We start from the raw sequence: 12550 nt of genomic DNA on the forward strand, positions 1-12550 counted from the left end.
TAGTTCCTGAGATGAAGGAGCAGGTTTTTGTTATGTATGGATATGATTAGATACCTTTTTGAATTTAGATGTCGAACTAAACCTTTCAAAAACTGCACTGCTTTTTTAATTTGTTTCTTAGAATTCTCAAGCAACACTGGGCACTTTCCACTACTTATTTTATAAGGGACTTCTATATAAAACCACACCAGCTCCACAGAATACAATGAATGCTTGTTGGTTCAGAATATCACACTTCAACTGAACTACAATGAAATGATATTGTAGCTGCTCAGCTTTGATTAAAAATCTAATTATATCATCAACATCCCTTGATTTTGTAAAAAAAATTGGCCTGGCAATCCCAGAACCACCTGCTATTCCCTTGATGTTTTTGTTGTTATTTTTATGTGCCTTCAAGTCGATTACGACTTATGGCGACCCTATGAATCAGTGATCTCCAGTAACATCTGTCACAAACCACCCTGTTCATATCTTGTAAGTTCAGGTCTGTGGCTTCCTTTATGGAATCAATCCATCTCTTATTTGGCCTGTGTGATGTTCCTGTATTAATGTATATATGGTAAGTGCTGTTTGTATAGAAGATACATGGTAAGTGGAATGAAAGAGGAGGGGGGAGTAAATGAGCAGTAAAATGATTGGCTGAGTGTTTGGATGGCTGAGAGTATAAATTGAAGGATGACAGTTGAATCGGGGTGGACGTTAGTGGGTTGTTTGAGAGGTGTTAGGTGAATGTGAGTGGGTTGTTTTGGTGGAGTTGGGAGGTGGGTGTGAGTTGGTGTATGTCAGGAGAGTGTGGAGAAAGAGGGAGGTGGAGTTCGGATTAGTAATAAGTCAAATATCACAGTAATAGATGAAACCATAAGCTTGCAGATCATTATCAAAGTTATCTTGTTATTAATGTTATTTAATAAATACTATTTTGGTTTACCGAAGGCCTGATCCTTGGCTGGGGTTTCAGAGACCAGAAGGGAGGGTAAGGTAATAAGGGAAACAGTAACAAATGGTGGCAGCGGTGAAGAGGAGAAGATAACATTATAAGTATCCAGAGCAACCCCGAGTTATGAGTTATCTGCATTGATACAAGGGGGTTGGGAACAGCATAGGCACACAGTCACGAATGTAACCAGATAGAGAGACTCAGGCAAGGTCTCTGGGAACATTGGTTGTAGAATGTGACTGGTGGTGCTGCCTAGCAGGGGGATCTATTGAGATCTGTGCTAGAGTGGACTTCCGGGAAGGGTGACTTAGCCTGTGCCTGCTTTTGAGACGGGCTCCTGCCTCAAAAGAAGCTTATTCAGATATATCAGTCAGTTTTTTCTTTTTTTTTTGACTGATTAAACTTCTCCCGGGTAGGGAGAAACGAAGAGATTAACCTCAAAGCCTATTTTTGTTGGGACGACCAGATCTCATTAATTTATGGGACGAGGTCCAGCCGACGAAGGTGGGACGGATTTTCAACAGCAAGCTCTATCTGTTAAAGCGAACGTTCATCTTATCTTCTAAGAGAGAACGCACTAACAGGCAAGCACCCTTCTTTCTATATTTTTCTTTTACTTGACTTAAATTGTTGCTGTTTAAAAGAGATTTGCCAGATTGATCGGTTTTTGACATCTCACTGGGGAGCCGTAACTTCTCTCTGCTACGCACTAATTAATAGCTTATCTCTGTTTTTGTTGCAAAAAGCTGTCCTGGATTTGCATTCTAAAGATACACACAGAAGAGGGATTTCTATTCCAGATTTTTATTTTGAAAAATATTATACTGTTTTGAGACTACTCTCTTTTTGGTCTATTTTATTTTGACGAATCTGTTTCTTGACGATTGCCATTAATTGCTTCGATCCTGGGAACTGCATTTTGTTTACTTAACTATTGGAGAGATAAGGCTGTCTGCTCTGTTTATACTGTGATGTCACCAAGTTTGGAGTATTAACCCAATTGTTGCTGAAATAAGAAGTGGTTTTCCTATATTTTTCTTTTAAAATGGCAATTAAGAAAGTGGCTGAGAATCTGGAAATAACTATGTTTCAGAGAATAATGAATGAGATTGAGATAACGAAAATTGAATTGAGTAAAATGAAGCAGGAGATTAAAGATATAAGGGTCCCTGTGAGAGAGGTGACCCTGGAAGGGGTCCCTGTGAGAGAGGAGACCCCGGAGATTGGAATAGGGGTCCCTGTGAGAGAGGAGACCCTGGAGACTGGAATAGGGGTCCCTGTGAGAGAGGAGATCCCGGAGATTGGAACAAACGTGGAACAGGAACAAGATTTGGAGTCTATGGACTTTAGAAATAAAATCTATTGTTTGGAACTCAATGTTATCTCTGAAGAAATTAATGAAGACTCTAGAGATAAAGTTATCAATGGCATGGATTATCTTCTGGACTGGAATGATGTGATGGAGCCCAATATAGAGAAAATCTATGGAATTAACTGCAGCCATGTGACAATGGAAAAACTTTTAAGAGATGACCCAGTGTATTTTGAAAAAAAGAACAGAGATATGATTTTACAGCAGTATTTCAGCAACTTATTCAGAATGGATGGCAAGAAAATATTTGGGATAGAGGTAATTCCCATCAGACTCTTATTATATGACTATGGCTTTGACAGCAAGATTATTATGGAATACTGATAATGGAAGATTGGATATTGAAATTACTGGACTTAACAAGACTACTGAAGATGGAAGATGGAAAATGGAACTAATAGAGATAATAGAACAATGGCTACTGAAATTACTGAACCTAACAGATTCTGATGTGATGGATTAATTGAAATGTTTATTTTGACTATGGTTATGACAATAAGATTATCATAATTAGTAATGAGATGGATTAATCGATATGCTTATCTGGAAAAAAAAAATTGATAGATATATTTCTTAAAGAATTGAAACCTCTCTTTGACTTTTTGTGGAAAGAATAAAGTAATGTTTATGAGATTTGATGATTAAGTAAGATAACTACTGGAGGAAAGTGATTTTATAATATGACTTAAGAGACAGGATTGCTATATATTATAGACTTATAACTGATTTGATCTTTGACAAATGGGAAGTCAATATTTTACTCTTTATTTTTTATTTTTTTTTTTCTTCTTTTCTTTTTTTCTTTTTGTTTAACTATTTTTGATTTTGTTTTTTGTCTTTGAATGTTTTATGATTTTGTCTTGTATGTTTTATGAAAATCTGAATAAAAATTATTGAAAAAAAAAAAAAAAGAGATCTGTGCTAGAGTGGAGAGAGAAACCATAAAAAAGGACAGTCCGGACTGGTGGAGTCCCTGGCGGTGCCTAGTGAAAGGCAGTAGCCACGAGCAGGTAGGAACCTGACAGGGAGAGCCAGGGAAGGGCGTCACAGCCTGCCTCTTTTGAATCATGTCTTCTCATGATGTGTCCAAAGTATAGTAACCTCAGTTTCATCATTTTAGCTTCTAGTGACAGTTCTGGTTTAATTTGTTCTGACACCCAATTACGCAATTTGTTCTGACACCCAATTATTTGTCTTTTTCGCGGTCCATGGTATCTGCATAGCTCTCCTCCAACACCACATTTCAAATGAGTTGATTTTTCTCTTATCCACTTTTTTCACTGTCCAACTTTCACATCCATACATAGAGATTGGGAGTACCATGATTTGAATGATCCTGACTTTAGTGTTCAGTGATACATCTTTGCTTCTGAGGACCTTTTCTAGTTCTCTCATAGCTGCCCTCCCCAGTCCTAGCCTTCTTCTGATTTCTTGACTATTGACTCCATTTTGGTTAATGACTGTACCAAGATATTGATAATTCTTGACAAGTTCAATGTCCTCATTGCCAACTTTAAAGTTACATAAATCTTCTGTTATCATTGCTTTAGAGTTTTTGATGTTCAGCTGTAGTACTGCTTTTGTGCTTTCTTCTTTAACTTTCATCAGCATTCATTTCAAATCATTACTGGTTTCTGCTAGTAATATGGTATCGTTTGCATATCTTAAATTATTGATATTTCTCCCTCCCATTTTCACACCTCCTTCATCTTGGTCCAATCCCGCTTTCTATATATGTTCCGCATATAGATTAAACAAATAGGGTGATAAAATACACCCCTGTCTCACACCCTTTCCGATGGGGAACCAATCGGTTTCTCCATATTCTGTCCTTACAGTAGCCTCTTGTGCAGAGTACAGGTTGCGCATCAGGACAATCAGATGCTGTGGCACCCCCATTTCTTTTAAAGCATTCCATAGTTTTCCATTATCTACACAGTCAAAGGCTTTGCTGTAATCTATAAAGCACAGGGTGATTTTCTTCTGAAATTCCTTGGTCTGTTCCATTATCCAACATATGTTTGCGATATGATCTCTGGTGCCTCTTCCCTTTCTAAATCCAGCTTGGACGTCTGGCATTTCTCACTCCATATATGGTAAGAGCCTTTGTTGTAGAATCTTGAGCATTACTTTACTTGCATGGGATATTAAGGTAATAGTTAGATAATTACTCCATTCCCTGGGATCCCCTTTCTTTGGAATTGGGATGTATATTGAAGGCTTCCAGTCTGTGGGCCATTGTTTAGTTTTCCATATTTCTTGACAGATTTTTGTCAAAATTTGGACTGATTCAGTCTCAGTAGCTTTTAGCAACTCTATTGGTATGCCATCTGTTCCTGGTGATTTGCTTCGTCCAAGTATTTTAAGATCAGCTTTCACCTCACATTCTAAAATGTCTGATTCTTCATCATACGGTTCTTCCATGAATGAATTTGTCATCCTTGCATCTTTTTTACAGAGTTCTTCAGTGTATTGCTTCCATCTTCCTTTTCTTTTATCTCGGTCAGTCAGTGTGTTCACCTGTTGATTATTCAACATCCCTACTCTTAGTTTAAATTTCCCTTTCATTTCTCTTATCTTTTGGAATAGGACTCTTGTTCTACCCTTTTTGTTGTCCTCTTCTATTTCTATACAATAACTATTGTAATAGTTCTCTTTGTCCCTATGTACTAGTCGCTGTGTTGTTGCATTTAGGGTTCTGACTGTGTTTCTGTCTCCTTTTGCTTTTGCTTTCCTTCTCTCTTTAACCATTTTAAGAGTTTCTTCAGTCATCCATTGAGGTCTTTCTCTCTTTCTAACTAGAGGTATTGTCTTTTTGCATTCTTCCCTGATAATGTCTCTGACTTCACTCCATAGTTCTTCTGGTTCTCTGTCAACTAAGTTTAAAGCCTCAAACCTGTTCCTTATTTGATCTTCATATTCTTCTGGGATGTTATTTCAGTTGTATTTTGGCATTATGATTGCTTTGTTGTTCTTCTTTAGCTTTACTCTGATTTTCGATATGACCAGTTCATGATCTGTACCGCAGTCTGCTCCTGGTCTTGTTTTTGCAGAAAGTATGGAATTTCTCCATCTTCTGCTTCCAATTATATAATCAATTTGATTCCTATATCGACCATTTGGTGATGTCCATGTGTTCAGTCGTCATCTTCGGTTGCTCAAAAAATGTGTTCGCAAGAAACAAATGTTTAAGTATTGTAATTAAGTACAGAGGCTGTGATCCACAGCAAGTTAGATATGTTTAAATTGGGTTATGGTAAATGCTGTTGCAAATATACTTGTTCTACTGATTTCAATGATACTTGGAACTTTAAAAGTTTTGTTGGCCTTTTAAGTGCCTCAAGACTATTTGTTGTTTTTGCTAACAACAACATGGTTACTCTTCTATAATGAACCTTCTGAGAGTGCAGTCAGCTGCCACATTTACTCTAATGATCCAACTTTACCAGCTGCCATACCAGCAAATAAGTATAAGTGATTTAGGCACAAGGACTGCTCTTTCAGCACAACATCTCAATTTGTAAGGGGCAACACAATCCATAAGAGATAATCTTAACAATGACACTGATCCTGCAGAGCAAGAAATACTATGCAAGACAATTACTTTCATTGGATCAACTAGCTCAAAGCATTATAGTAGCATAGCAAGCCATTACACAGCACTAATATGGGTGGAAAGAAAGCACAGTGGGCTGGGGCAAAGCAGACTGGAAACTAGTCATAGGCTATTCTCATCAGCATCCTGGCCACCAGGAGTATCCACTGGTAGGCGAGAGAGCAGATGGGATGCTAAGATACATGACTCCTCAGTCATACTGGTGTGAGCCTTTGTCTGTACTGCTTAGGTCTCTAGGATTGGTTAGCCCAATAGCAGCTTTGAATTTAAGGCCATTATTCTACACCTCAAACTTCAAAAGAAAAGACATAAAGTATGGGTCCCCATCCCCTCATAGTAAGTCCTGTATAAGAAAATATGAAAAGAATTCCATTTCCTGCCAGATGCTATGGATGTATGTCAAGCTTGTATAAACCTCCATATTTTTGAGCCATCTAAAACTAGTCTTGGCTTGGTCCACCAGCCTCAGAAACATGGAAAACAGGAATCCACACTAAAGTGTTAGGCCGTGTTAACTAACACATATGAGACTAATTTTTACCATGAGTCAGCTTTGTAGATGTTTTAATTATTGCAGCAAAAGAACTCAACATGTTCTAATAGAAGCTCCACTACCAGGTGCATTTACATCTCCACAGGGTATAAATCAGAACTGTCTTAATTACAATTGCTGTAACTGTTAATGGGGAGAGGGAAACATTCAGATTTCAAACAGGTGCAGGAAATCTGCAATCTGACATCATTATGTGTTTTTGGCTTTGTCCCCAGAGGTAAGTCTTAAAGCCACTCCTAGGTAATTGACTCAGTTCTTCTCAACTCACTTCCAGATGCTTGTGTTTCCTCCTTCAATCAATTCCCTAAATAACCCGAAATATCTTCACTTCTTTCAAACAACGACCATTCAGAGAATAATTCCTAGTTATATAATCCTTTCTACAAATTTCAGTTAAAAAGAAATCTAAGTGTTACTTGTTATCATTCTGCCTCCAACATCAAATAGGGTGGGGGGGAGGGGACAGAGATAATTAATTAATCATAACTATAACACTTAGAAGGTTTTGATGTTGGCATGAAAAAAGTGGTTCAATTGAGATATAGACAAGGACAACTATTTGGCAGGCCAACCACACTAGGTTATATCCAACTAAGTCCTATGCAGAGTAGACCAGCTGAAATGAATGAACCTAAGTTAGTCATGTATATTAACTTTAATGGGTTCACTCTGAGTTGGACTAGCATTGAATCCTTATTTACAGAAGGCAAAAAGGCTCTAGACTCTACCACATGTTAGCAAACAGACTTACACTGCAAGGCTGGAAGGACAAACACTCACCACCCACACTACTCAGTGGTCTGAAGATCTCACTGCCTTCCTGTGTTTGAATGCATGGTTTATCATAGTTAATCTTGTTTAGAGACTTATTTGGACACATGGACTGCATATATTAATTTATACATTTAAGTTAGGATTAATGGAATATTCTTATTGTTAATGTCAGCTGGTGATTTTTTAATCTCTCTCTGCTTCTCTGGGTTGTCTTTAACTCAGAGTAGATGCACTGAAATGAAAGCTTGTTAACTTCAGTGGGTCTGTTCTATGACTAGTGCTGAATACCACACTACTTCTGTAATTAAAAAAAAACGCCATATACTCATAGAAATGCATCTTCATAACTGCTGGACCCAAGGGTATCCATAGCATTAAATGAGTAACAGGAGGCTAGCAGCAGAACTTGATGACTTCAGGGCAAGTTCCAGACACTTTAATATTTTAGGTACAGAATGGACTCTGCAGCCTGTCCCATTCCAAACTGGTCCTGTCTTTTATCCACCACATCCCTTGGCTACTATTTCTGCTCTCAAGTCCCTCTCTAAGGGTAGAAACACTCACTGTTGTGCCAGTTCCTGTGCATCTTCACCTCTCTCTTCTGAAAATGGGGGCACATGATGCTAGTCAAACCCCACCCCTTTACCCTGTAAAACTGGTAGGAGCTGCTCAAGTGTCTTTTTAAAAACATTAAGCTTCAAAGATTTCGCAAATGATTGGCAGATCACCTCGTTCCCCCTCCAGGTGTGGCTAATGGAAACACTTTGTTCTGGTGACTAGTGTGTGTACAGTCTTAGTAACCACAGTGACTTCTCTCATGATAAAATGGTAGTGTTGAGAGTTTGGGGGTTGGAATGGATGATCCCTGTGAGTCCCCTTCCAGCCTCTGATTTGGAATCCTGTGACTTGGGGTGAGGGACTGGCTCTGTTGGCCAGATGAGTTTCTTTTGTTAAGCTAATACAGTGGCCAGTGTGCTAATGGGTCTTTCAGGTGCCCAGCAACTGGTGAATGGGCCAGGAAAATCCTTTTGTCATTGAAACTCTTCAGGAGAGCCTTCCCCACCCCTCCTGGCAGCTAGCAGAGCTTGTGCTTTGGGTGCATTTAGAGTTGTCTGGAGAAAGGTTGGGAACTGGAGGCTGTCTCTCTGCACCATGGCTTTAGGATGCCTCCTGTAACACTGATGGGAAAGCTGGATATTGGACTGCTGATGCCTTGAACCCCTCCATCCTAAGCTCAGGTTGGAATGTGAGTAAATAAATAAACCATATTTCATAAACACACCACAGTCTCCGCTGACCTTCCCAAAGGAAACCAAATCATGGATGAGCGCAGGGACCCCTGAAATTTCACTGCTCGGAGATTGGGGAGGCATGCAACAGTATTTATCTATGCCTGAAAAGGGCTGAATCATAGCAACTTCATTGGAGCTCAGGAAGGTGTTAATACGGTGCTCCAGTATGAGTAACATGAAGGACAGATGCCTGCATTCACGTAATGGCATGGAATAGCCCTGGAGATTTCTCATATTCCCATTGTACTGCAAATGCAAATGCAAATAATAATAATAAAAAGACCAGTTGGGGTATATTTTATTCCTACAAAGCAACATCAACAACATCAACATCAACAACTTCGTTTTGAGTAGTTGACTGGTGAGTGAAACTGTGGAATTGTTTGTTCTATCCTGGAAAGACTATACCTAAGGGATTCAAAAATATCTGGGTACTTTTAGAAACACAGTCAGGAAATGTGGGCAAAATGGATGTGACGGACAGGACTAGGGTCCACCCTTTTTGTCATTAGCCAATCCTGCAATTGGAATCTTCAGAAAGGGGGAGTATGGTTTTTTCCCTGTTACTAGGGGCACTGTCCGTGTGCTTCATGTGCCAGCTCCACCCCTCAACACCACCAAACACACACACACAAACCCAGACACCCCAAAACACACACACAGAGGTGCAGAGGCACCCCCACGCGCACACACAACACACACACCAGGCAACCCCCTCCCCTTGACAACTTTACCGCTCACAATACCCCCAGTGCCTCCAGGCACTGTCAGGCGCTGAAGCTTCCTCTTCTCTTTCCTACCCCAAAACAGGGGTGGGTGGGTGGGTGAGGGGAAGGGTGCTGGGAATGATAGATCTGTGCAAAGCAAACTATGGTTTCCAGGATTTGTTGGGGGGGTGGAATATGCTTTAAATGTACTGTCCTCCAGCTCAACATAATAGCTAGCAGCCATTGATTGCCTTATCCTCTGTGAACTTGTCTAATGCTCTTTTAAAGCCATAAGGTTTGGTGGCTGTTACTACTTTCTGTGGGAGCAAATTCCGTAGTTCAACTATGCACTGTGTGAAGAAGAGATCTTTGAAGAACAAAGGCAGGGGGAAGCCCAGCTCATCTTACAACAGATAGACCTGTTTTCTAATATGCCTTCTGTAGACAGCTCCAGTTGCCTGAGGGCCAAAATTGGGACAAATGAAGAAGAGAGACTTGGCACTTTAATGAAAATGAGAAGAACAACAATGCCAGTTATCCAGTGGGAGTCCCCAGGAGTGAAAATAGGTAGGTAGCATTAATGAAAGAAATGCAAGCTGTAGCTACCTAAGAAACATAAATAAGGGGAAATTGAGCTCAGCAGATGGTGTAGGGTGGGAGGACTGCGTGTTGGGCGAGAGCTGCAGAGTGGAAATGGAAGCTATAACATGTACCAGGTGTGTCACCAAAGTGTAAATTAGAAAGGTAATTAAGAATAGACACGGGCATCAACAGCATACTCATTTCACTCATGAATGTGCAAAGTGAGCCCTGGAAAGTCAGGTTCAGCCAATTATTGCTGTGGAGAGTGATTTCCCCTTCTGATGACACATGGGGAGGGGAAGGCAGAGAGGGGAAGAAATGAAGTTGGTGAGCCAGCATGATTCTGCGTGAACAGCCTCACCAGGAAAGACTTAAATCAAAGACTTGGAAGGGACCCTGAAGATCATCTAATATTTTGAACAGTGCAGGATCTGTAGTGCAGCATTCAACGTCAGCATCCCTTATAGATTGCTGTTCAGCCTCTGCTTAAATACCTCCAGCAAAAGAGAACCCATCATCTGCCTACTGCTGAACCCCTCTTACTATTGGGAAGTTTAGCCAAAATCTGTTTCCCTTCAGTTTCTGCCCACTGGTTTTCATCTTGCCCCCTGACGCAACAGAGAACAACTCTATTCCATCTTCTGTGTGACAGCCTTTCAAATATTTGGGAGACCATTGTCCCTCCTTAATCTTCCCTTTGCCATGCTTTACGCACCTCTTTTGACTGCCCCTCATAGGATTTAGTTGCCACACCACTTATCACCTTGGTCACCTTCCTCTGGACACAAAATACAGCCAGCTTAAAAAAAAAAGGCTTCAAAGCTTCTGTACACTCCCAATTAAAAATATGTTAACTATATCATCTAACTGGATAGGGCAGCTTTTGACAGTGCTGCTTAGATATCTATCTAAGGAAGGACTGTGGCTCAGTGGTAGACCATCCGCCTTGCATGCAGAAGGTTCCAAGTTCAATCCCTGATCTCTCCAGATGGGGCTGGGAAAATCCTGGAGAGTTGCTATCAGTCAGAGTAGACAATAATGGGCTAGACAGACCAAAGTTCTCACTCAGTATATGGTAGCTTCCTATGTTTCTGTCCAAATTAGCTGGTACTGCCATCAATCTCATTACTTCTTGAAATCAGCATCAGCATCATCACCCAAAGCTCCCAGGGAGGGTTACAAAAATGTTAACATACAACATTAAAAACAATTTAAATTAGTGTTGCTTGCAAGCATAGTCTGAGTTCATCCCTATACCTTGCAAAGTTCCTCTAAGGACCTGAGGCTGCAATGGAATTGGGATTTAATTCCTGAGAGAACTGACTCAAGAGCTTGATTGGAATCAGTGTTGCAGCCTCCTCTACCTGTTGAGAAGAGCAACAAAGAGAAGAGGTGAGGGTGTGGCCAAATCGTAAGCCAATGTCAACAACCTCCTGAAAGTAGCTGCAGTATGTGGTTCCCTTGAAGTCTGAAGGCCTTCAGCAGATGGCCTGGATAAGAAAGCCCCTTGATAGGCCATAGGGAGAGGAAATGGAGTAATGTATATATATAAAAAACCATGCCCTTGATGGAAGTGAAAGAAGACCAAAGGAGAGTTAGTTTCTCTTGTTTCTCATTTCACCTTCAAAAAGTATTTGGTGATAGTAGATACAAAGACATGCACACAATTTCTCCTTGTGGCCTTATTAAAAAAAATCCATTAGAAAGGACATTACTTCACCAGAGTGAGAGTGATTGTTCAAGCAGTAGAATGATGTGGGGAAAATATATAATCTTGGTCCACTCTCTCCACTTATACTGAAATTCACATCAATCAATCATATGCTGCAGTTTTAAAACTTGAGGCACAGTTCTAGAGAAGCACTTTGTAAAATGACACCTCAGGGCCAAACAATGCATTATACAGAGTTCTATGTAACTTTCCCTTCCTAAGATATGTGCTTTTTAAAACCAAAACCCCCAAACCCTGAAAAGCAGCCACCAAAGGCTGCAATTAGGAACACGGGGTGGGAAATGAGGAGGCTTAACCCTTTTCAAGCTCTAAGAATTTCTCCCTCCCCAGTGGCTTTTCCTCCCTGGTGGAAAAGATATAGATGCCTTTTCTGCAGGGAGGAAAAGCAGTTTGTGGGGAGGGGGTGGTTTTGAGAGCACAGCAACTTTTGGATTTTCATTGAACCTTTACCCTGGACATATCCTCATGCCCTGTTCTCCCGACTGAAAATGAGGATTTTGTTCCACAACGTAACACAGGGGGATTAACATTCGTATACAGATGCAGCTATTTTAATACAACCAAGCAGTAAGAACAGGTCACACAAATGTGGAAGTATATAAGGTTTAAAATAAACCAGATGCTGAGATTCAACGTTTAATTACGAGGATCATTCCCCCTATCCCACGCCACCTTGCATAATTAACAGAAGCATAAAACTGAATTAAGATAATTTGGTGGTGGCAAAACAACAACAACCCACCCCATGATTTCACTCAGCTTCTGTTCCTGGGCTGCTTTGAATAGAAGGCTGCTTCCTACCAGCTGCATGACACTCTGCTGCTTAATTCCCTTAACTGAGAACACAAAAGAAAGATGGACTGCAAATGCTCTTTAAGCAGAGACCACTCAAAACACATACAACTCCCACGTCTGCATGTAAAAAATGTAACAGCTTGTAGCTGCTTCACAACCAGCCTTGAGGTTTCTATGTAGGAAATAT

General features: G+C 40.3%; 1 protein-coding gene across 5 annotated transcripts in view; it reads right to left on the reverse strand.

Moving 5' to 3' along the window:
• Positions 1-12550, reverse strand: part of SLC39A11 (solute carrier family 39 member 11) — a 498181-nt gene that overhangs the window by 88057 nt on the left and 397574 nt on the right. The gene's annotated exons all lie outside the window — the stretch shown is intronic.

This window comes from Rhineura floridana, chromosome 3, assembly GCF_030035675.1.
Source record: "Rhineura floridana isolate rRhiFlo1 chromosome 3, rRhiFlo1.hap2, whole genome shotgun sequence".
NCBI classification, from domain to species: Eukaryota; Metazoa; Chordata; class Lepidosauria; order Squamata; family Rhineuridae; genus Rhineura; species Rhineura floridana.